We start from the raw sequence: 23,626 nt of genomic DNA, 5'->3' as shown, positions 1-23,626 counted from the left end.
TGGTCCCCCAGCTTTGGACGATCTCGGGTTTGTTTCAGGAAGAAATCCTGGGGAAGACTGGCATGGGGTTTAGATTAGTCCCCAGACAACAGAGAAACCCAAAGAGAGGTCCTCCTATCTTCCTAACACATGCTGAGCCAGATGAACCTGCTGGGGGTTGGGGGTCGGGCAGGGGGGGATAGAAGGGAGCCCTCCCACCTCCACAGGACCAGTGTGAGCCTGTGCTTTCTCAAACCATGGAGTGAGGGCCAGGACTGGTGGAGGTGGACATGAGAAGCCCCAGTCCTCAGCAGTAGGGTCAGGGCTACCGCACCAGGCAGTGGACACGCAAGGCCAGCCTTCTCCCAGTATGGCACGCCCACCCACCATCATGATGGCCTCTTAGGAGGCAGATTGTGCCTTAGAGAAAGAGGGGGTGGTGTCCAGGCTGCAGGAGGGGGTGAGGGGCCCCAGGGTAATAAAGAAAGGAGGGGTAAGCCACGTTCCCACCTGGCCCCTCAGACCCTAGCAGATGATATACCAGTAGTAGCCTCAGTTGAAGGGGCAGGAGGGAGGTTTGGGGCACAGGCATGCCACATTCTTGGTCTAAGCACAGCACATCCCACCCAGACCTCACTCCCAGGTCAGTGTGGGCCCTGCTGGTGCCTTAGCTGTGGGTGAGTTGGCAACAGAAGCACAGTGGTCACCAACTGGTCCACTCCAAGCCCAGCTGGGCTGGTGTCTGCTCCAGAAGGGGATGGTGAGCTGTCTCTCACTCCCACCCAGGCCTCCCTCCCCTTTTAGAAGGCGCTGTGCAAACAGGCCTGTGGTCCACCTGAGGCTCCCAGGGATGCCCTGCTGGAGTGTCTCAGGGGGTCAGGGACAGGGCTGGGATTCTGTGTTGGGATGTGAGACCACTTTCTGGTGCATCTCACATGACACACCAAAGACAAGTCACTCTAACCAGCTCCAAGCTCCAGGGCAGTTCTCAGTTTCTTTTACTAAAAAGAAACTCTAAGTTCATGCAGAATGGTGTGTGGGGTGGGGGGGCTAACCAGAAGGCAGACTGACCTGCCCCCAGAAGGCCTAGGTGGGCATAGACTATCAGAAGCCTCTTTCTCAGACCCCCTCCTAGTGGAGACAGAATGTAGTGGTGTGCGCACTCATTTTGCCAGCTGTTCACCTTCCTCATCCCCACTCTGATTCAGTCAACTACTCCTGCCCCACACCATGGCTGACACTGTCCTGAAAGCAGACATCCTAGATTTAAAACAGCTGTGTGTCATCAGGAGCTTCCTTGGCTTCTCTGATTCAGGTTCCCAATCTATAAAATGAGGATGATGATAAAAAAAATAAAACCCTCAAGAGTGAACAAGTGCACTACAGGAAATTTCTATCCTTTGCACAGAACTCAAACTCTCCACAAATCCACAACCTCACACTCTGTACACGAAGAGAAGCACCCTGCAAACACTCCTACCCAGAGCCACAGGCTCACACACTGGAAGGGCCAGGGAAGCTGGATCATCCACCCGGGTAAAAGCCACCAACCAAGCTGCCCCACAGGGGGTCCCAAACTCAAGCCTGAGACCCAACAGTGACCTGGTGCCCCATCTGGTCTCCTTCCCTTCCTTGCTCTGACCCGAGGTGGGGGGGGGTGCAGCCCTGTCCCGCCTCACAAACTCAGTCGACCTTCACGCACCCCCCCCCCCCCCCGCTGGAGCCCGCGCCCGCCTGAATGGGCCAAATTGTGGCGGCTGCGGTGGGAGTCTCCCAAGTCCCCGCCGGGCGGGCCGCGCCAGTGGACGCGGGTGCTCGGCTGGGGAGCAGGGTGGGGCGGGGCGGGAGCTTGGGACCCCCGGGCAGGGCGGGGAGCGGGCCTGGAGACTCTGCGACTCCTCACTGCCCAGCACAGCTGGCAGCAGGACTGCCCCAGGGCGCGGGCTCCAGTGGACTTCCGACGCCCCACTGAGCGCCAGCCCAGGGCACCTGCGGCAGAGGGCGAGTCGGTCTGTGATCAATAGCAGCTCCGGCCACACCATGTCTGGGTCCTCCGAGACCCCTCCAGCAGGCCGGGTAGCAGATGGGGGCGGCCCGGCGGGCGGCGCGGCAGCGGCAGCGGGGGCTTCGGGTACCAGGGCGCAGTAGCGGGCGGGGTGGAAGCGCGGCCAGGCTCCTTCAGGGCCGGCGGAGACGCAACTCCAGCCAGGGCCAAAATAAGTTGCGCCGGCGACCGAGAGCCGGTTGCTGGGCCACCCGCGCGCCATGCCGGTGGTCAAAAAGGAGCTCCCGGGACGCGAGGACCTGGCCCTGGCCACCTTCCACCCGACCCTGGCCGCGATGCCTCTGCCTCCGCTTCCGCTGCCGGGCTACTTGGCCCCACTGCCCGCCGCGGCAGCTCTGCCCCCGGCCGCCTCGCTGCCGGCCTCTGCTGCAGGCTATGAAGCACTGTTGGCTCCACCACTCCGGCCCTCGCGCGGCCGCGGACTTCCAGCCGCTGCTGGACAACGGTGAGCCGTGCATCGAGGTGGAGTGCGGCGCCAACCGTGCTCTGCTCTAGGTACGGAAACTTTGCCAGGGCAGCAAAGGCCCGTCCATCCGCCACCGCGGCGAGTGGCTCACACCCAACGAGTTCGTCAGCGGCTGTGAGACGGCGAAGGACTGGAAGCGCAGCATCCGCCACAAAGGTGTGGCTGCCGAGGGGGCGCAAGCCGCTGTCCCTCTCCTTCGCTACTTGGGACCCGCGGGTCCGAGCCCTGAGCCCTTCGCTCTGCCACTGGGGAGACTTGGTTTTGGCCCAGAGAGGGCGCTGCACCTCCAGAGCTGCGGCAGGGACCCACACACACCCCGCCTGCCCCCGCACGGTTGCTTCAGTGGACACCGCAGAGCGACCTCGGTCTCCACTGTCCTCCCAGTACGGGCCACAGAGTGCTGGGGTCCCGAGCTACGCAGGAGCGGACGCTCCCTCAGCTCGGCAGGTCTTTGTGAAGCCCCTGGGCCTTCAGGCCCAGAGGAAGTTTACAGGAAGTCGGGAGACGTGTTGGGAGGGACGCCTTCCCTCCCCAGGCTCGGAGCCACTGGTTCCCGCTCCAGTGGAGAGGTGCACGTGCAGCTGGGGTGCGAGTGCACACTGGTTGGGGCTGCGCGGGTAGGTAGGGCCGCGGGAGTGGGGCGGGGCGTGGGCGCGGGGAGCTGGAACAGTGTCAGCGAGACCTGGAGCAGCCCGTTTGGATGGTGACTCCAAAGGTGCGACAATACACCATTGGGGGCCAGATCGGGCCACCTGATAAGCGCGGTGAGGGTCTTGGGAAGTTTGGGACCCGGTAGCGTTTGGTTTAGGAGTTCAGGCTCCGCAATGGCTGCCCTTTCCTGCGTTGGGGACTGACGCAGGCCTGGGTCGCGACCGCACTGCCGCTCACCAGTTCCCCAGCTCGACCTTCCACTGCCTGGCCACAGTTCCGGCGGGACCGGCTAAGAGAGGGTGGGGCAGGAGGAGGGGCGCCAGGGCTGAGAGGAAGCCGCCCTCCACCAGGGGAGGGCCTCGCCCAGGATTTGAGTTTCAGAGCCCAGCAGATCCCCTTTTCGTCCGCGAGGGTGGGGCGGGCAGCAGGCTCTGAAGTTGGACGACAGTGGATTTGGAAGGTTGGTGTGCCTTGCATACACCTTCCGGGAGTGGGGACTGGCTTTGCGGGTGACTGCGCCCCAGAGGCTCCATCTATGCCCTGACTGCCGCTCACCAGCTCTGCTCGGCTCTCCTCACAAGAAAAAGTCTGAAGACGCTTATGTCCAAGGGAATTCTGCAGGTGTATCCTCCAATCTGCGACTGCCCGGGCTGTCGAATATCCTCGCCTGTGGTGAGACCTGGGAATAAGCTGGGTTGGGGTGTCTGGACTCCCCTGAGAACCTGGTGATCTCTAAGATTGGGAGTCCTAACTTCAGCCCTCTGGGCAGGCTGGAGGGAATCCTCCCAGGGCAGATGGGGTGGGTGGGGTTGCTTTGTGCTGTTCCAGACCGTCCCTGGGAATGGGTGGGAATCCTGGGTCACAGGATCCTCTTCTGTTTGGATGAAGGGCGGGTCCTGCCTGTTCTTGAGCAGCCTCCCTCATGGGTGTCTTGGAGCTACTACTCCAGCCTTCAAGGTTCCAGGGTCTTCCCACTGTTATTGTCAATCATTGGGCCTGGGGACTTCCCTGTCCCAGGTCTGGAGATCACCAAGTCATCTGGCTCAGCAGAGAGAGGTGCTGGGTGCTGGGGCAGGACTCTTTTGAGGTGTTAACACTCTTTTAACAGTGTTAGCTGGCCAGGTTGCACATCTGGGTTATCCCCAGGCTTGAGCCTGAGTGGTGTGTGTCTTGGTGCTCCTAATGTTGAAGTGCTGCCCTGCAAGGTTCTGGACCTCGGAGGGTCCATGACATGGAGCCTGGCTGGGGCAGGGTCTTTTCCTGTAGGTGTCCAGAGAGCAAGAACCCCACCCAGGGTAGACAATCTCTGGCCTCCCCACTGGCCTGGGGAGCAGGTATGAGACTCCAGGCAGTGAGGAGTAGAGGGTTGATCTGAAAAGGAAATTGCCTCTAGAGAGGAAGCTCCCCCTGTGGGGTACCTCTAGAGACATGGGGGGTGGAGGCTGCTGTTCCTAGGTCCACCCAGCAGTCCCCTCTTACAGGAAGGAGCAGGAGGGGTGGAGGTACCAGTGGTCCTGAGAGGGCCCAGGCTGCCACCTTGGGTTGATTAACTTTGACCGGGTGGTGGGGCATCCTGGCTTCCCCGTGGGCTCTGCAGGGTGCACGCTGAGCAGGCTGGGAAACCTTGGACACATGGATGCTGGCAGGGGAAGGAGAGCCACAGGCCCAGCCCACACCTGGTCTGCCAGTCACAGCCTCAAGCCGCCCGCCCTACACACTTGAGTCTACAGGAGCACAGGGCACCTGTACAAGAGCTCCCCAAGCAGGTGTGCAGAAACACCTTTTGCTTGCTGTCACATACCTACTGGGCAAAAGATTGAAGTCCGTCTCCATCATGGCACCCCTTCAGGCAGCTGGAACTGGACGGGATCCTCTGGGTGCCCACCTCAGACTAGTCTGGGTTCTCTTTTCTGTTTGGATGGGAGTGCCCCACAGTTTCCAACTTGCCACCCCTGAGGCCTGCCACAAGAGAGGGGCAGAGGGTGGCCTGAGCTCAACATCTGCCATCACCTCAAGTGGCAATCTGAAGCTCAGAGAGGGATGGAGCTGCTGCCCTTCTGAAGCTCCCTGGTTCCTGCCCTGAGTGAAGGGCGCTTCAGACCTGGGCCTGCCTGCCTCTCTGTGCCTGGCCGCTTCCTTGGAGGTATCTCCATGGATCCCCTTTCTAGCCCCAACCTGTTGGTGCACAGAGGCTGTCTCCACCCACCCTTGTGGCCAGTTTCAAAGGTGTGTGCACTTCATGGTCACAGATACTCCAGGGGTAGAGCATGGTGTGCATGTGACTGTGCATGCTGGAACCCACTCTCACCATTTCAGAAGGGGTCAATTATTGGTTAGGAGCCAGGTTCTCAAATCTGTTGAGCAGTGGGGAGCTAAGTCTCCGATGTATGGGGGGGCATGTGTTCCCCATCCTTGGGCAGGGTTAGAGTGGCCATCTGGGTTCTCAGCATGCTCCCCCATAGAGTTCCCCCCAAGAGCCACCCCAGACCTAACCTTCCAGGGTGCTTTCAGGGCATACCAGGGACTGGAAGATCCTGTGCCCAGCTCTGTGCCTCTTGGGGCTAAGACTGGCATATAGCCTGGGCTCCTTCCCAGCCAGCCGGTCCTGGCCCCCTTCCAAGTAGCAGTCTTATAGACTCTGTGTCCCCCTCTTCTCTTCCCACAGATGAGAGGCAGAGAGATGTTTACTCCTAGTCTGGGTTCTACTTTCTGTTTGGATGGGAGTATTTCTGCCACAAAAGAGGGGAAGCAGGTGGCTTTGAGAAAATACCCCTTTTCTTTTCATGAGAGTATTTCACCTAAGGCTGAAAGGTGACTGAAGAGAAGGGCAGAGCTCATCTCCAGATGCCTGCCACTGGGCTTTGGCAGGCTGGACAAGGCAGAGCCATGGGCCAAGGGGTGTTGAAAATGATACCAAACCTATGGATTGACAGAGGCCAAGGCATAGGTGGGCACTCACCACTGCCGTCTCCCTGCGCTCTGCTGTCACTGGACCCTGTCATCCTGTGGGCTGGCCCTGAAAACCCATTGGCCCCATGTCACTGTGCCCTTATATTGCTGGGTCTATTTCATTCACCATGTTACAGAGGGAAGCAGCCCACCTCAGGATCCTGGATGACCTGAGGCAGGGACCCTCCTTGACCCCTTCCTCACTAAGCTCATGGGTGTGGTGAGGATCAACTCTTTCTGGCAATGGGAGGACTCAACAGGAGAGGAAAGTAGATACTCTGAAAGCCCATGCAGCCTCTGAGCCAGCAGCCTCTTAACCAAGTAAGAAAAAACCTCTGTACACTGGAAAATAATCAATGACTTTTTTTCTTTTCCCTGGGGCAGCAGGACCTGGAGCCAGGAAGGGTAGAGAAATGCCAGGACTAGGGCCACACACTCATGTCCACTGCTCTGTGCAGAAATGTGTGAGCTGGGTGCAGAGCTCCAAGCTTGAGCATACACAGCGCCACGCACTTACACATGGTGCAGGGGGGACGCTGAGGAGAGAAATGAACCATCAGGGCTGGGGAACAAAGGGTCGGGGCTGTCAGTGCTCTCGGGTGGCCTGTGGCTCCCAGGCCTGCAGATTACAAGGGACCAGCAGTCTCAGACAGACTTCCCCTGAGCTGGGCTCTTCATGGTGCTAACAAAATAGCAAAGAGGCACTGGGGCTGCCGCTCAGTGGCAGAGTGTTTTGTGAGGCCCTAGTTTCACCAGCACTGCAAAAGAAAAAGAAAAGTGACTTTGCTTGTTGATATTGCTGTAAGTTTTCAGGACTGACAGAGGAGATGGGATGTCAGCCAGACACGTTGAGAGGGACCTGCTCCCTGACTGCACACCCACCAGGACCATCCCCATGATCCCTGCCCCAGGCTGTATGCACAATCCCAGAAGACTCTGGGGACCCAGGGAAGGAGCTGAGGGTCATAGCTCAGGCATCCCCAGGGCTCCCTGCCACAGGGTGGGCACCCACACTCAGGCTGGGCAGGCAGAACAGCCCACACTCTGCTGTCCTCACAGGCTGTGCCTGCAGCAATGAGGTCTGTGGGCCTTGGCCCAGGCCCAGGAGGCTGATGTCTAGCTCAGCCTTAACGTTCTCCTCCTCCTGCTCAGAACCGGGGGTGGCTGGCGGACAAAAGGACAGTGGCCCTGCCCCCTGCACGCTCCTGAAAAAGGAACGAAACCCCAGCTTTTCTGCCAGTGATGGTGACAGTGATGGAGGTGGCCCAGCCTGTGGACGGCAGCCAGGCTTGAAGCAGGAGGATGATCCGCACGTCCGGATCATGAAGAGAAGGTACTTACTTCAGATCTGGGCTGGGAGGCTCAGGCTCCTGTGGAAGGGGGCACCAAGACCAGGGGTCTTCTGGAATGCTGCTGTGGGGCGGGGGTACAGGCAGAGGCTGTCCTCTCTCCTGAACTGGCGCCCGGACACCTTGTTCTGCCTCAGCCATGCCGTGGTCACTTCTGGGTAGAGGTTGGCCAGCAGAGAGACCCAAGGTCCAGTACCCACCTGGGCTGACACCCACAACCTCCCAGAAATTTGTTTCCTGATATGGGCCTCGTCCTGCCAGCACTTAGGAGTGGGGTGTCTGTGAGTAAGGATGTTGGGGGCTGTGGTGCCTGGTGTTGCCCAGGGCTGTTCAGCCTGCTCCTCCTCCTCATCCCTGGGAGGCCAGAGCATCTCAAGCCCTGGGTTTGTTCAGTGGAAGTTGCCACCAGGTTGAACTGTGCATGAGGTGCCGCCCTCATGACTGCCCTGGCTTCTGGCTGGTGGGATGTTAAGAGTCAGTCCCACACCCCGCTGCTGTCTCTGTGCCAGTAGTGGAGCCACTGACCATCTTTTCTCTCCCAGTAGAGTCCACACCCACTGGGATGTGAACATCTCCTTCCGAGAGACATCTTGCAGATAGGAGCCTGGCTTGGGCAGGGGCAGCTGTTGCCATTTTTCCTTGGTCCCACCCACCCTGCCTCCCTCCTCTACCCATGGCTTTTTGTCTTGTCCTCTGTCCCAGTCAGTGTGAGCCAGTGTGGGCCATGCAGTTGCCAGGCTGGTTTGGATGTGTGTCCTTACGTGGCCTGGAAGGTAGGTGGCATGGTGCCCAACTGAGATCAGGAGGCCCATCTCAGCCAAGTGCAGACTTGTGCCAGGCCTCAACAGCATGGGCAGGGTTCTAGACAGCCCACCCATGGAGAAAAAGCATGCTATGACCCTCACCACTGGACTGTCCATTGGAGCCCAACAGCTCTAAGATGAGGCTGTGATTTTCACCTCTCACCCTCCCAGAGACCCACCAGGAGGGAGAATGGTGATGTGTGAGCAGGTTCTTGAAGGATGCATAGGAGTTCACTGGGAAAAGGTGGTCTGCAAAGCTGTGGAGGGATGAAGGATGGGATGAAAGGGAGGAGAATGGGAACTTGGCAGGTCTGGCTCAGTGGGATGCTAAGAGGTCTGTACCTTAGCCGCTGGACCAGTTGGGCTTTGTTCTCCAAGCTGAGCCAGCCACAGAAAGTTCCTGAGCAGGGAGTGACCAGGTCTGTGTTTTGGAAAGATCCTTCTGGGGACCCTGGCAGGTTGGGGTTTCCTCACATGGATTTGGGTTATGGAAACAGGCTGGGGCCTGTGAACCCAAGACATAGAGGATAAAAAAGAAGCCCCCAAGAGGAGGTCAGGTGTCAGGGACCCAGTTCCTGCTCCCAAGGGGCAGGGGCTGGTTTCTGGTTATTGGGGCCAAGTTTTTCCCCAGAGCTTCAAAGGAAGCACCACAGGAAGGCCTGATGGGGAGCAGTGGGCACCAAGGGCAGGGAAAGCCTCTTGGGACTCAAGCTGTGGGTGCCTGGCCTCCCCAGCCCAGCTGCAGGAAGGCAGCTTGTCCTGGATCTCTGCCAGAGGTGTCATTATTTATGTCTTCAGGAACGTCTGGATCCTGGAGCTGAATTACAATAAAAACATCTTTAAACTTATTTCCACCTCATTTTGGAGTTGCCAGCTCATCTGATCATTTATATGAACCGCCATGAACATTGATGACATTTTATGAGCCTTTTACTCTGGACGATACAGGATAAATTTGCCAGCAAGACCTGCAGGGAAACCCAATGGCTGTGCCTCCCCTCCGGACCTGCACCTCCTTGGGGTACACCTGGCCTTGGGGTGCAGGGAGGCCCCAGGAGTCCCATGCTGAGTTCTCACCAGTACTGGCTGCTGCAGCCTGGGCTGTGCCTGAGAGGAAGCAGGACTGCATTAGTGGAGACCCTGGTCCCACAGAGGATCCAGAGGGGCAAGGATGACTTTCTGAATTTCATTAAAGGGAAGGTTACAGTTCTGGAGAAGAGTACACCCCAGAAGACTAACAGCCCATCATATCCCGTCTGCTAACAGCCCCCAGTGTCTGGACAAGGAGGGCTGTGGACCGCCAGCTGCCTCACACTGGGTCACCAACTGTGTTTGTCCCATCCCGACTGTCTGTCCATCCCCATTGTCTGTCACTCTTCACTGGTCTGTCTGCCTCTTGCATCTGTCTGTCCTCTTCGTCCTTCTGACCAGTCCTGCTGGGGATGCCTGCTGCTGGCTGCAAGCAGAGGCCCAGGGCCCTCTGCCCTGTGATGCCCCTGCAGCCTGGCTGGCAAGAAGGGCCTTCTAGGTCCCTGACCCTCTAGGGCCCCCAGCTGGTGAAGGCTACGTGAGAGTTGGGGTGGGGAGGCCCTCAGGGGGGAGTCGGGTCTCACCCTTCTCCTGGCCTCCTCACAACCCTCCCTGCAGCCTTCCTGACCATGCCCCAGTCTCCTCCCCACGTGCCACAGCAGCCTGCTGAGGCCTTGCCTGTGTGTAGTGGCCCCACACTGTGAAGACAGGTGCAGAGCTCTCAACTCTCCAGCCTGTGTGTGAGTCTCTTGGCATTTTTTTAAAATGAACCCAGCATAATTTGTTCAGTGAGTAACTGAGTGACCAGAACAGGTTTCCAGGACTGGCCCATCTTGGGACCTGAGGAATGAACCCCCAAGGCAGGGACTTGGGTGTGGAATGCAAGGGCAGGTCCTGTCTAGCCAAGGGTGGCCCCCATCGGCCTGCACCTCAAGAGCCCGGGTAACCCCCAAGTGAGACAGAGCCGATCGCTGTCATTGAGGCTGGTCCCAGATGCAGGTGCTGCTGGGGGTCCAGGCCAGGGCTCACAGGAAATTACTGTGCTCACCTCTCCAGTCCCTGGAAGCAAGAAGTGTCCGGTGCACTGTGGGGAGCAGCTCCATGGCAGCTGCAGCCCTGTACCCGGCCATCCCAGGCCCCTTCCCCATGCTGAGGACAGCAGTTCTCTCCAACATCCCAAATCAGTGAGGATGATGAGGGATGAGCCTCGTGAGATTAATCCCATAAAGTACTTACTCCCTACCTTCCTCCCGCCTTCATGGGGTGGGGGAGAACCTACATCTGGGTCTCTTAGGGGTTCTGGGGCCGCCCCAGGGTATCTGGTGCTGAAACTGATCTGCTTAGGGCCTGGCCCTGGATTAGCCTGGCTCCTGCCAGCCCAGGCTGGGGGCTATTTAATAAGGTTCAGGGTCGGTTCCTAGGTCACTGTGAGGAGGCTCTGCTAGTGTCAGTGCTGCTGAAGAGGCTGCTCCACCACAGGTGGGCCCGGAGGGCACTGCTGGGGGCACTGGGCTTCCCTGTCCCTGCTCTGGCTGGCCTTGACTTCCTGTCCCCTCCTTCCCTGTTGATGGGGTTGCTCACATAACCCCAGGGTGCCCCACTTTCTCCTCCCTCTTCTCTCTGGGGCTGTGGGTGAGGGCTCAGCAGGAGGGAGAAGGGACAAAGAATCACATGTAGGGTGATTCCAAGGCCAGGCCTGAGTGCACCCTGGGTGCACCCTGGGGATCACAGGTGTCTTGAGCCGGCCAGGGCAGATCTTTTTATCTATGGGACTTTGGTCTGAACCTCAGTTTCCTGATTTGGAGAAATGAGGGCCCCAAGAGGGTGTTGCAAGTTTTAACCAAAGTGGCACGTGCCAGGTGCTTGCTTCAGAGCTGGCAGCACATGGGTGACAGTGTGCTCTCTATATGTCTGTCCTGTGAGACAGCAGGCCGTCCTGTCCTCCCTCTGAGGCAGGGAGCCGAGCACAGCACTGCCTCTCTGGAGAGAGGAAGGTGGGAGGGGCTGCTCTGGCTCTGCACAGACCAGCTGGGTGCTGGAGTGGGGTCCAGGTGCCACTCTCTGCTTTCTCTTGGCCTGCCTGCTGAGTGTGCGTAGGTGTGGCATCCCAAGCCCAAGCACACATCACCACGCTCAGTGCATGCTGTCCTCAGCCCCAAGCACCCTTGTACTCATGCTCATCAGGTTGCACTGCCAAGGTTCATGGCTCCATCCTCTGTCTTGCTCTGCTGCAGCCAGGACATTGACCTTCCCACACTCATGTCCAGTGTGCACCGAAGCCGTCACCTCGTTATGCCCAAGCACCAGAGCCGCTGTGAATTCCAGAGAGGCAGTGTGGAGGTTGGCTTGGGACCCACAGGTGAGGAAGCCCCTGGGTCCTGAGGGCGAGGATGGGGCTGCCAGGGCCACAGCAGCTCTGCCTAGGGACAGCCACCCTCCCTGTGTCTGTTCAGAAGCTCTGGAAGCCTTGGCGGGCAGCCAGGGAGGCCAGCAGAGGAGGTGGGAGGTGTGAGGCCGGCTGTCCCATGGGGCTCTATGTGATGGTAATTGTGTTAATCTCAGCCAGTCAGGCAGACTGGTGGCCAAGGGCGGCTCCAGCGTGGCTGCTGCTGGGGTGGGCTTGGAGTTTCGAGGCCAGCCACCCCCTCCTCACAAGACAGGCACAGGCAAAGACCTTCCAGAGCTCACCTCCCACCAATGCCCACCTCCCACCAAACCCACAGGGCATGTCGGCCTGGTCCTGCTTTTCAGGGGTCCTGGGAGGGAAAGGGCCCATCCCCTGCATCCTGGACCACTTCAGGTAGGCCAAGAGGGCGCTGGCCCAGGAGCTTCCAGGGCCACCAAGGAGATCTGGTTCCTGGAGGCAACAGGAACTCAGAGGGAGAGAGCAGCTTGGGGACCCAGGCAGTCTCCCACGGAGCAGGTCATGAGGGGTTGCAAGATGCCACCACCGAGAGTGGGCACAACTTGACCTCAGGGGCCTTGTCACATGGACCCTGGACAGGATTGTTTCTGACAATGGCTACTGCTCTGGGAAAGCAGGGTGGGCATCACCCACCACCCTGAATACTCCCAACAGAGCCCCCATGAGCCCAGAAGGCCCTTGTGGATGGGGTGGGGGTTGCTTCTGGAGCTGCTTTGGAGGTGGCTGAGCAAGAGGCTGGTAAAATCTAATTGCCCCATCGATCGGGCGGAGCCAAGGGAGACCCTCAGTGATTGAGATGTTCTGAGGCAGCAGGCCCTCTCCTGCCTATGGACAACCTCCTCAGGTACACAGACCTGCATGTGCCCTGTGTGTCTCCTGCAGGGCTTGCTCACCCTGCCAGGTAGCCCTCCGCACTCTACAGTGAGTGCAGGTCACATGCTGTGCATAGCAGCCAGGATGCTGTGTGTGTGTGTGTGTGTGTGTGTGTGTGTGTGTGTGTGCGCATGCGCGTGCACCTGCCAGATCTACAGCTCCCCGTGGGCTTCCTCTGGGCCCTGCAGGGGTCTTTACCTGTCACCATGTCTACTTCCTTCCTGTGGCCCAAGAGGGTGTCCCTCGAGCCAAAGCTTCCTGGGCCCTGGACAGGAAGGATCCCAGAGGACTGAGGAGCTCAGCGCAGGTCTTGTGACTTTGAGGTCCACCCCTGGTACGTGTGTCTGCCTCCTGTCACTGCCTACATCAGGTGTGACTTTGAGCTTATGCAGTCTCCTCAAGGCAGCTACAAGGCTGGGTCTCACTGCGGGGCACTCCAACCCCAGTATCACCTCCCTCAAGCTGTGACTCTCAAGCTCCCCAGGAGCAGAGAAGCCCAGCAAGGAGGTGGGAGTCGCCACTGTTGAAACAGGGAACAGACTGCAGAGGTTACCCTTGCTGACCCCTGAGCATGTACAGGGAGCAGGAGATGGGCAGCAGGTGTGGAGAGAGGCTGCAAGACCCACTCCCTGCCTGGTGCGCTCAGGGTGCCCTCCTGCTTGCTGGACTCTGACATGCAGCTCGTGATGCCCATGTGCACCTGAGTGCCCTCCATCTGTCCTACATGGTCTGTCTGACCTGACCCCTCATGCAGGCAGTGGGGACTGCCCCCTGTCTTTGGGGCAGGGCTTGGGGCCAGCCAGCTAGACCAGTGGCAGTGAGGTGGCTGAGATCAATAAGTTATTAGCACCATTCTGTCAGCTGTAATGTGGAGATTGATCAATGCTCTGGCTGCCACCGCACTTTCCTAGCCTGATAAAAATGACAGATTAAAGGAATAAGGAAAAGGAATTAGGCTCCTGAGCTGACAGCAGGGCTTCCTGGGGGCACAGGTTGGGGACCCCCAAGTACCAAGGTGTCATGAAAGGCTTGAGTTACACAAGGAGCAGCCCTCATCCCCGCCACCCTGGGTCTTCAGAGGCAATAGGGTCTGACCTGGAGGCCAGGATGATGACCTGCTATCAGCAGGGCCCCCTGATGTCAGGGTCCTCAGGAGGAAGCAGAGCTTGGGGGTGCAGGGACAGGTTTGGAGACTGACCTATAGATGTGTGTGGCTTTTATTTTCATTTCATTTTTATAGTACTGGGGATGGAACCCAGGGCTTCTTACATGTGAGGCAAGCACTCTACCAACTGAGCTACATCCCCAGCCCTGTGTGCAGCTTTTGATGTGGAGATGTGATCTGTAGAGGGGATAGTATAGGAATAAACAGACCAGGAGCCAGGAACCTAGGGTCTGTGTAGGGCAGGTCAGCTGTCCAGGGGTGACCATTGGAGCGCAGAGCCTGGCTGGGCAGGTGTGTGCTTGCCAAGGCTGAGTGCAGGAAAGAGGAGGGTCTGGGCTTTTGGTGCAGAGAGGAGGACCCCCCTGAGCACACCCCTGGTGTGGGGAGTGACATGTGCCTTCCTGACTGACTCTCCTCCCCAGCACCTGCACAGCCCACCCCAACCCTGCTCAGAAAGGGAAGGTAGTTCTGTTCTCCAGGAAAAGCTGAGGTGGGCTTATGAGCACACATGGGAATGGACTGGCTGGTCAGGGGCAGCCAGAGACCCGTGGGGACACAGTCACAGTCACGTGTCGCACCCATCACTTCTATTCAAATGCAGCCTGGGGCCCAGGGTCAGGGCTGCCCTGTTTCCTTGCCTTGCTCCATACCTGTCATGATATCCTCCAGCCAGCTGGGCTCACCAGGTGGAAGCCTGGGACCCAGGGCTGGCAAGGCCTTGCCCAGCAGCACCCAGGATGCTTCTGAGTGGAGGGGACTGGGGCTCACTAGACTGAGCTGGGGCAGGGGTGGGTCTTCCCCACCTGGTCTTCCCTGCCTCCTCCTCCAGTCCCTGAGACTAGGTGTGGCTCACTCCACCCTCTGCAGGTGGCTTGCTAGGCAAGAGACTGGGCTGCTCCCCGCACATCACCAGTGACTGCTCTTCAGAGAAGAAGGCCCGAAGCGAGTCTGAGTCTGAGTACCCTCGAGGTGGGAGCCCAACCCAGGGAGGAGGGACAGGTCACTGGAGGAGGAAGCAGTAACTGAGTGCTTGGAAGTGTTGTTAGACCTTCCAAAAGGGGCAGGTGTGCACAGAGGAGGGACTTGGGTTTCGTAGCAGGGGTGGAAGGTCTTAGGCTTAGGGTGAGGTGTGCCTTCCCGACTTGCCTCTCCGCCTGGGTAGTATTTCAAGGAACATCCCCTCCCTATGTGCTACCCCAATGCAGAGACTCTGCTGCTGCCAGAGCTGCGACCCAGCATGGCGCCTGAGGACCACTACGGCCGGCTGGTTTCAGCTCTCAGTGAGGCTGGCAGCTTCGAGGAACCACAGCGTCTCTACCACCTGGGCCTCCCCAGCCATGGTATGTGCCCTCCCCACCTGTGTACACTCTCAGTTGCCTCTCCACCCCAGAAGAGGGTTGGCTGCTGACATCAAGACCAGGATTGGATCTGTCAGTGACCCCCAGCCCTTTGTGGGTAGGCGATGAGGCCTGGCTGCCCCAGGTCTTGTTCCAAGTCCCCACTTTTCATCACATTCTCAGGTTCCCCTCCAGGCATGCACACAACTTACTCAGGGGTGAGCCCAGGTGAGAGGAAGGGGTAGGGGCTTGAGTAAGCCTACCTGCCCCCTATCCAGGAGACCCTGTGGTCTGTGCCCATTCTCCTGACTCCCACAGCAGTTGGTGCACAAATTTAAGTCAGTGGACGCTGACCTGTGGTCACATTGAAATAGTGCCAGATCTTTGTCCTGCATGGGGGGCAAGCCTCCCAGAAAGACAGGACTAAGAGGCAGCTGTGTTTGGCCACCATGGCCTCCTGGATGCCAAGAGAGGCCCAGCTGGAGGCTGGGATGACGCTCTTGCCCCTCTCCACTCACTGGGTCTGCTCTGTCCCTTGTGGTCATAGCCCAGGGGGCAGTCAGATGCCTGGCCAGCTGCACTCTAGCCTCACAGGCTAGGCTCCTGCTAGGTGAACTTGGCTTTTATGGTAGGAAGTGGATGGGGTGCGGTGAAGGGGCAGGATTTCCTCTCCTTGCACAAGGCACCAAGAGTCTGAATAATTCACCAAATGTTAATAATTTAAAAATCTTCCCTTTTAATTGCTTTCCCTGCTCTGCCTGGGGCCGGCTCTGCTGGCCTATGTAGGGGAGGGAGCGTGGTTGCTGCCGCCATGGTGCTGCTGTCAATCATGGTGCGCGCCGCCCAGCCTAGGAGCGGGCTGCAAATAGCTGCGACCGGGGACTAGAGGCCGGGGTGCGGGCCCCGCTGGGATCGATGCAGGCGGCTGCGCGGGCTAGGCTCTGCGGGCTGGCACCCAGCCCAGGGCAGACCCACCCCTGCTTTTCGGGTAATTAATTTATAAACAGAGGCGGCGGCTCAGCCTACGCAAAGGGGAGTGGCGGGGACTTGAAGGCCCGACCCTGGGCAGGAGCACAGTGCATCAAACTACTGCTCGTCCCTGAGTCTAGAGATTGTGGCCGGTGTGCCTGCAAGGATGCGTATGCATGGGCCTGTTGTGGTCTTGCTGGATGCTGACTGTATGCAACCACTGTTGGATGACCGATGTGGACGGATGTTGGCGTATGCTGGTGTAGCCACGTGTACAGGTTCAGTTTCCTGCCTCCCATCTAGGAGGCGGTCACCTGGTGGAGTCTGGAGACCCACTCCTGGAAATGTCACAGTGACCTTCAGGAACAACTCTATGCTCTCATGGATCTGTGCACAGTCCCTCCCCTCAAGGCTCCAGCCTCAGGTTCCACAGCCTTGCGTACCAGCACTGGGCTTTCCTCCCACCTCACGTTCCTTCCAGGTCCTCCTGCAAACCTGTCTCCCCTTCCCTGGGGCTGCTCCTCTGGCCCCAGTGACTGACATCAGGGCTGACACACAGCAGGGATGGTGTGGAAGTGGGCCCCTGGTTCCCTTTCTCCTGGGCTCCCCTGGGCCAGTGTCCTGTGCTCACTAGGATGAGGGGAGAAGACCAGGGAAGGCTGGGCCTCAGGGTCGCTGCTGTTGCCCATCCCCGACCCCCTCACCCCCCAGATCTCCTGAGGGTCCGGCAGGAGGTAGCAGCTGCAACTTTGAGGAATTCCAGTGGCCTGGAAGTTCACCTGCCCTCATCCACAGCAGGTCAGCGCCAGAAGCAGGGTCTGGCTCAGCACCGGGAGAACAGGGCTCCAGCTCCAGCTGTTGCCCCTTCCTTCTCAGAGAGGTACTGGGGCTTGGTATCTGACTTCTGCAGGCCCCATAGCCTGCACCTTCCACCCACTTACTCCTCCCCGATTGCAGCTGCACAGTCATGTGGGTATTGCCTGCTTTGGGTTTAGGGTCTGTTGGGCAAAAAGTTTCTGAGGCCGGCTGAGCTGGGTAGAGGCCCAGGAAAACATTTCCGGGGCAATATGTACCTGGGTGCCAAGAACCCTGGGCAGGAATGTGAAGGGTCACTCTTGTTTCTTTGTTGAGCAACTGGGATCCAGCAAAATCCAGGTGCCTCTGGGACAGTGAAGGGGGTTGAGGTTGGGGAAGCAGAAGGCAGAGCGGCTGGAAGTCGAGAGCAGGGAGGCACTCAGGGATGCCCCCCCTCCCCCCCCCAGCGGGCTGTTTCCAGTCAGGCGCACCCCCTGTCCCCCACTGCCAAGCGCTGCGTCTGCAGCTGCCGCTGCCTGCAGATTGCGGCTAATTACGCTTCGCTTCGTGCCCCTGCAGCGCGGGCCCGCTATGGGGTGGGGGTGTGGAGGAGGGCCCCCGCCCGGTAATTACCTCTGCAGTCACCACCGCCCTCCGGGTCAGCGCCTCCTCTGAGATTAATTGGCGTCGCCAGCGGGGGCAGCGCTCGACCCAGAGCCATAAGGAGCAGCACATCGAGCGCCCGCAGGGCCAGCAATTAGCAGCGACAGGGATGCGCTTGGAGGTGGTTACAGGAATCCGGGGCGCGGAGGGGGCCGGGCAAGCCGCGCTCGCCCCTCAGTCCTGCCTTTCGCAGGGAGCTGTTGCAGCCGCCCCCTTTGCTGTCGCCCCAGAATGCCCCCCACATCGCCCTGGGCTCCCATTTCAGGCCCCCTTTCTTGGGGGTGCCATCGGCTCTGTGCCAGACTCCAGGTAAGGAATAGGCAGGTGTGCACGTCTTTTATGTCCTATGGGCACGCTCATTGAAACTGGTCCTGTAAGGTCACCTATTAATGTGGAGGATGGACCAAGGTGGTGCAGAGGGCCAATTCATCAGGCCAGCACCATTTGACCACTTGGCCCTGGTCTGTCCCTTTTCCCCAGGGTACAGCTTCCTGCCCCCTCCCCCCACCCCAGGCGGAGATGCTCGCCCTGCAGCAGGAGCTCCTGCATAAACAGAACTTGGCCCGGTAGGTGCGGCCAAAGCCAGGAGGGGAGGTGGGTGGCACTAGCGCTCAAGCTGATCCTACTACTCCTGGCCTAGGCTAGAGATGACCGCGGAGCTGCTTCGCCAAAAAGAGCTGGAGAATACACACCAGCCACAGCTGCTGGCGCCTGAAGTGGCCCTGCGTGCCCCAGACAGTACAGAGGAGCTGCATAGGCGCGGGGCCATGCTGGTGCTGAAACATAGCTCTGCGCCGCTTCTGGCCCTGCCTTCACAGGGTGTCTCTGGTCCGGAGCCTACAACCTCGCCCCAGGAGCTTGCTGGCAGAGCACCGCAGAAGGGGGGCCCTAGTTCTGCCTCAGTTCGGCCCAGCGAATCCAAGGAGACAACAGCATCTGGGCTCTGGGCTCAGGATGTCTCAGAAGAGCCCCCCCAAGGACTCAGATGGAGGGGACCTGGAGATAGCACCGACAGGGGGCTGGGGCTCCACCCCAGGTCAAGCCCTAGGAGGGACTAGCACTGAGGGAAAGGGGCTTCTTTCAGGTTCCACCCTGCCCCTTCCTCTGTCCCTGGGCTTCCCCTAATTGGTCAGCCCATACTTCCACACAGGTAGGTGTGGAGACCCAGGCCAGCCACCCTTGGAGGTCTTGCATGGGGAGGGAGTGCAAGGCCTCCACAGTCGAAAAATATTAAGTCATGGATTGCATGTCTCTAAGCAACTAAGGCAAGCAAAGGTCAGCAGACAGGTGGGGGTATGGGATGGGAGGAACAAAGCCCTAGTGACACCCACTCACACCTAGGCACCATGGGGGGACTCTTCGCTGATGGGGAGGCAGCCACATCCCCTGAGGACGTCAGCAAGTGGACTGTGGATGATGTCTGCAGCTTCATTGGGGGCTTGTCTGGCTGTGGGGAGTATGCTCTGGTGAGGCAGAGCTGACCTGGGCACACAACGGGCCTGTCACTTGCCCTCCTCTCCCTTCCCTACACCCCTCAGCCCCACCTGCTCCTGCCTCATGCTAGCCCCTGCCCAAAGCAAAAGGGGATTCCTTCATTTGACCACTCCCTGAAAGCTACACAGCCTGTTTACTCTCCCTGGCTGCTCTCTGGGCCTTTGCTGGGCGGGACTGATAGGCCTGACCCTATCCCTTCTCTAGGTATTCAGAGAACAAGGAATTGATGGGGAGACCTTGCCCCTGCTGACAGAGGAGCACCTGCTGATGACTATGGGGCTGAAGCTGGGGCCCGCCCTCAAGATCCAGGCCCAGGTAAACATGGACAGTGGGCAGAGGGCATAAAGGCTCTTTGAAATCACCCAATGTCCTTGGCAGGCACCCATCCAGGCTTTTCTTTATAGGTGGCCAAGCGCCTGGGCCGAGTTTTCTACATGGCCAGCTTCCCTGTGGCTCTGCCTCTGCAGCCGCCAACCCTGCAGGCTCCTGAACAGGAGCTTACCTCCAGAGTGCAGCCCCTGTCCCCACCAACAGCCAACTCCCCCTATGGGAGGAGCCACCCACCCACTAGCCAAGCCTCACCCAAGCCAGAGAATGGAACAGCAGCAATACTCCCAGGGGCCCCAGATGCCACCCAGTCTCTGTGTTGAGTTGGCCAGCAGGCTGCCCACAGACCCAGCACAGGATGCAGTGGTACCTCCCCCACAGCTTTCTCCCTTTCAGTTTTGGATGCAGAAACACCAAGAATTTTTAAAAGGAAAAAATGTGACTTAAAAGGACTGAATGAGTTTTCAAAAACTTTCTGGGGGTGAGTGCAGAGGTCCACAGACAAACCAAAGACAAAGGAGTAGAGGAACCAGGGAGCCACCTCTCTGGAGCAGGCTGCTGTGACCTGGCAGCAGGACCAGCCTCCTGCATAGGGCTGGCTCTTGCTGCCCAGGTCAGCACAGCTCTTGGTTCATCTGGTCTGTCGTGCTGTGACAATAAAGCCCTGTCCACTGTCTACTGCCCTCCTGCTGCACAGACACTGGCCTCAGGGCCTTTGGGGCACTGCAGGAGACCCTTAGTCCTCCTTCGAGAGCTGCAGATCCTCTAGCTCATCCTGGGGCCCCTGGGCCAGCTGCCACAGCTCACCAGGGTCCAGTCCCACCTCTGCGTCTGGGCCTCCATCTGCAGGGAGAGAAAAGGCTACATAAATTCTGCTTTTTGGGAGGAAGCCAGTCTTGGAGGTTAATCATCACTAATTAATCACAGCATTAATTAATTTATTGGTGCACTATAAGCTGGCTGCTAGAGCCCATGAGAACAGAGCAGCTGGCTGGGCACCCCAAGGAAGAGTGGGCCGGGCTTGGGGCTGCCCTCCCATGGCTCTGTTGCCAGATGGGATTAAGGACCAGATCCCTTGCCCCAAGAACCACTCACCTTCTGAGTTGCTGCTATCCTCCTCATCCTGGTGGTCCTTATCATCTTCTTCCGCTTTGAGCCGCTGCCAAGTTCTCAGGGACCTAGGTGTTTCTGTGAACCGAGAAGAGTCCATGATGAGCCCCCCCACCCAGCAACCACCAGCAGAGGTCCACAGGAGGGTAAGCCACAAGCTAGAGGACACCCTTCTCTCCACTTGCAGGTGGAAGACCAAACAGAATAGTTAGACGTAGGCATGCTTAGCAATCAGCAAAGAAAACACTGAGGTGGGGACCCCTCTGGCTGTGAGGTCCCACAGCCATCCACACCCTCCCCATCTCCAGGAGCACATGCTTCAGCAGGGGCAGCCCCCACCTCTCTCCCAAAAGTCTGTGGTCTCCTCAACCTCAGTACTGTCCAGGTCAAAGAGGTCTTTAAATTACTTCCTGTCCTCATCCTACCTGTCCTCTATCTTCAGCGGTTTGATCTCTGGGAAGTTCAGATCTTCTAGCTGGAATAATCAGAACCAGAGGAGTAGGTAGGCATGGGCAGGGGGTTCAGAGAGGCCAACACTATTTCCCTCATAAGCCTCCAGCAGCCCTCAGGAGCACCCTGCTTGGCCACTTGCTACTTGACAACCTTTCTGCTCCCACATCCGTAGCATCCCTCCCAGGACAGCCAGCACCTTGGTGGCATGCTACTCCAAGAAGTAGTCTCTCAAGTCACCCCAACTCATAGCCACAGCCATGCCCAGGGTCAAAATCTAAAGCCCTTCTTGCCTCTTCTACCTGCCTTCCTGGGGTCCACAGGCTGGCCTGTGTGACAAGTATGTGTAGCCACTCCATTCCCTCCAAGGCCCCTGCCCTTGGGAGATGCCTGGTTGTGACAACTCCTGACACCACCCCATAGGATCACCACCTCCTCAAACAGCCATAGTCCTCTGATGCCCCACCCACACCACCACCAAAGTCATCCCCATCAAATCTCTGCCTGGTCCTAAAAGTCATGCCAATGTGCAAGATCTGAATCTAGCTGACCCACCCGCTCCCTTGGCACCCCAGGTGTACCTGCTCTTTGCCACTGATCTCCAGCTGTATCTTGCGGTCCCTCAGCTTCCGCCAGTGGCTATAGTACCTGGTGAGTGGGGTCCTCTCTTCTCGGGCCTGCTTCTCCCAAGCATCCTAGGGGTGGGGCAGTTCAGAGTCATGTCCCACTACGTGCAAACCTCAAACCCAGCCATTCCCTGACAAGTGCCCTCAAGCAGCACCACCCCCACTCCAGATACCAGTTCCCTACTGACCACTGCAAGCTGATCAGAGACACCAAAAGAGACCCTCTGGCGGTGACTGCGAATGTGCTCTGCATTCTCCTGCACCTTTTCCAACAACTGGCGCATATGCCGGCAGTAGTTGGCCACCTTGTCCTCCCAGAGGAAGGACTTGAGCTGCAGAAGTGGGGGGCAATCAACCCAGCAGGCAGACAGGAAGTCCAGGGCCCATCAAAACCTCATGGCAACTCCAGGGAGGTCCAGAGCCCAAGTGCACACAAGTGGGCAGTGGGCCACAGATGAAATCAGGCTGCTCTCCAGCCTGCCCATCTCTGTAAATAAAGCTCTTCTGGCAACAGTTGCATTCATTCCCTCACATGCAATGAGCTTTCTGTGGCTGCTTTTCTACTGTGGCCAAAGGCCAGTAGCCAGACTGAGAAACCATGCAACCATAAATCCAAGAACACTTATTGAAAATACCTGTTTACCCCTACTCTAATCCCCTATCCCTGAGACCTTTGAATCCAGCAGCAGAAGCTTCCTGACTGCCAGGCACTCCTATCTGGGACCCAGGCCACTGCAAAGTGCCAAAGAACAGCAAGTGACTATGCATGTGTGCACAACTATGACTGCAGCCTTGCATGCACATGCACGCACACACACACACACACACACACACACACACAACCTGTCTGGATGGGCCTTAGATGCAGCTCAGTTGTGAGCAGCAGCACTGACCCTCCCCCATGAGAGGTACAGGCCTGAGACAGGGAACAGCAGACAGAGAGCCATACTCTCATGGGAGAAGCAGAGAGAAACCCCCACCCCAGCCCCAGGACCACATAGGAAACCAGTCAGGGACCAGCCCACCCCAGTGTAAAGGCTTCTGCAGGCGGCTGGTCTGGTCCCTGGAAGGCTTAGACAGCCTTTCAATGGACCAACATGATGCTAGTATCCTTGGTGAGCCATCCAGACCTGTCCCAACCTGCTGAGTGACTGATAATCTCCTACACCCCCAAGACTAGTACCACACATTGTGGTCCAAGGGGTCCAGCTACAAGGCGGTGCCTGTGTGGAGACCATAAAGGATCAGGCTCTGCTACTAGCCCTGTGAAGCTGGGACAAAGACACCTCCTTTCAGTCCCTGTGTACAAAGGGCACTGAGTCCATTAAAAGATAATCAAAGTCCATCATAAAGCAGGCCCCCAGGGGATTTGGGGAGGGAGCCAACCATTGGGTACACACCTGTAAGACAGCAGGCAGTGCCAATTCAGGGGAGGCAATACTGTGGGCCTGGCCCTGCAGGTATTCTAGCATGAGGTCATACATACAGCTGCTCCACTAGGCCATCCTGAGGCAGCAGGGAAGGACCAAGCTCATCAGGGGATGGGGCCCAGATGCTCAGAGTCCTCCAACTCAGACTGATGAGTCTGCTCCAGGTCCAGGGTGGGGGCCACAAGGAAGTGTCCACACCTCCCAGCCACACTCAGGCTTATGGGGGCTGGAACTATGAATCCACTGGTCTCCAACCCAGGGAACCAGGAAAGTCCATACACAAACATCATAGGATGGCAGGACCCTCCCATCCACCTCAATGCCCTCTGAGGTCCTGCTGTGACCTCAATGCAGCACAGCCCTAGGCCCATCTACAGAGACTTAGAGGGCAACTCACCCGGTATGCTTTTTCCTGCAAGTTGACATTCGATAGTTTCAGGACTACAGAGAAGTTGATGGGCCTGGAGCTCATGCGGCCGGGTCATTTGTTGAAGTCCACCTGCTGGAAAACCTACCCCAGCCCATCCCAGTGCTCAGATCTTAGCTCATAAGCCCATCAAGATAAGGGGTGAACAGCCAGAAAGCAGCACACCCCAAAGCCTGCAGACCCCTCCAAACTCTGTTTGCTTTCCAGAGATCTAGCCCCCTTTGCCTCTTCAGTGGATAGGGCA

At 58.3% G+C, this 23,626-nt stretch overlaps 1 pseudogene across 1 annotated transcript; it reads left to right on the top strand.

The window, feature by feature from the left end:
- The first annotated feature begins 1,864 nt into the window (after positions 1–1,864).
- LOC144374670 (sterile alpha motif domain-containing protein 11-like) lies at positions 1,865–20,015 on the top strand (annotated as a pseudogene). Its single transcript, XR_013434017.1, has 14 exons — positions 1,865–2,668; positions 3,720–3,833; positions 7,263–7,443; positions 8,005–8,049; positions 11,520–11,650; positions 14,622–14,723; positions 14,960–15,094; positions 16,772–16,940; positions 17,712–17,827; positions 18,006–18,084; positions 18,159–18,668; positions 18,860–18,984; positions 19,217–19,327; positions 19,417–20,015. The product of XR_013434017.1 is annotated as a sterile alpha motif domain-containing protein 11-like (transcript).
- The last annotated feature ends 3,611 nt before the right edge of the window (positions 20,016–23,626 follow it).

This window comes from Ictidomys tridecemlineatus, unplaced genomic scaffold (genome assembly GCF_052094955.1).
Source record: "Ictidomys tridecemlineatus isolate mIctTri1 unplaced genomic scaffold, mIctTri1.hap1 Scaffold_81, whole genome shotgun sequence".
In the NCBI taxonomy this organism is placed as follows: Eukaryota; Metazoa; Chordata; class Mammalia; order Rodentia; family Sciuridae; genus Ictidomys; species Ictidomys tridecemlineatus.
Note: the sequence above shows the minus strand (reverse complement) of the source record. Positions and strands in the feature narration are given on the sequence as shown.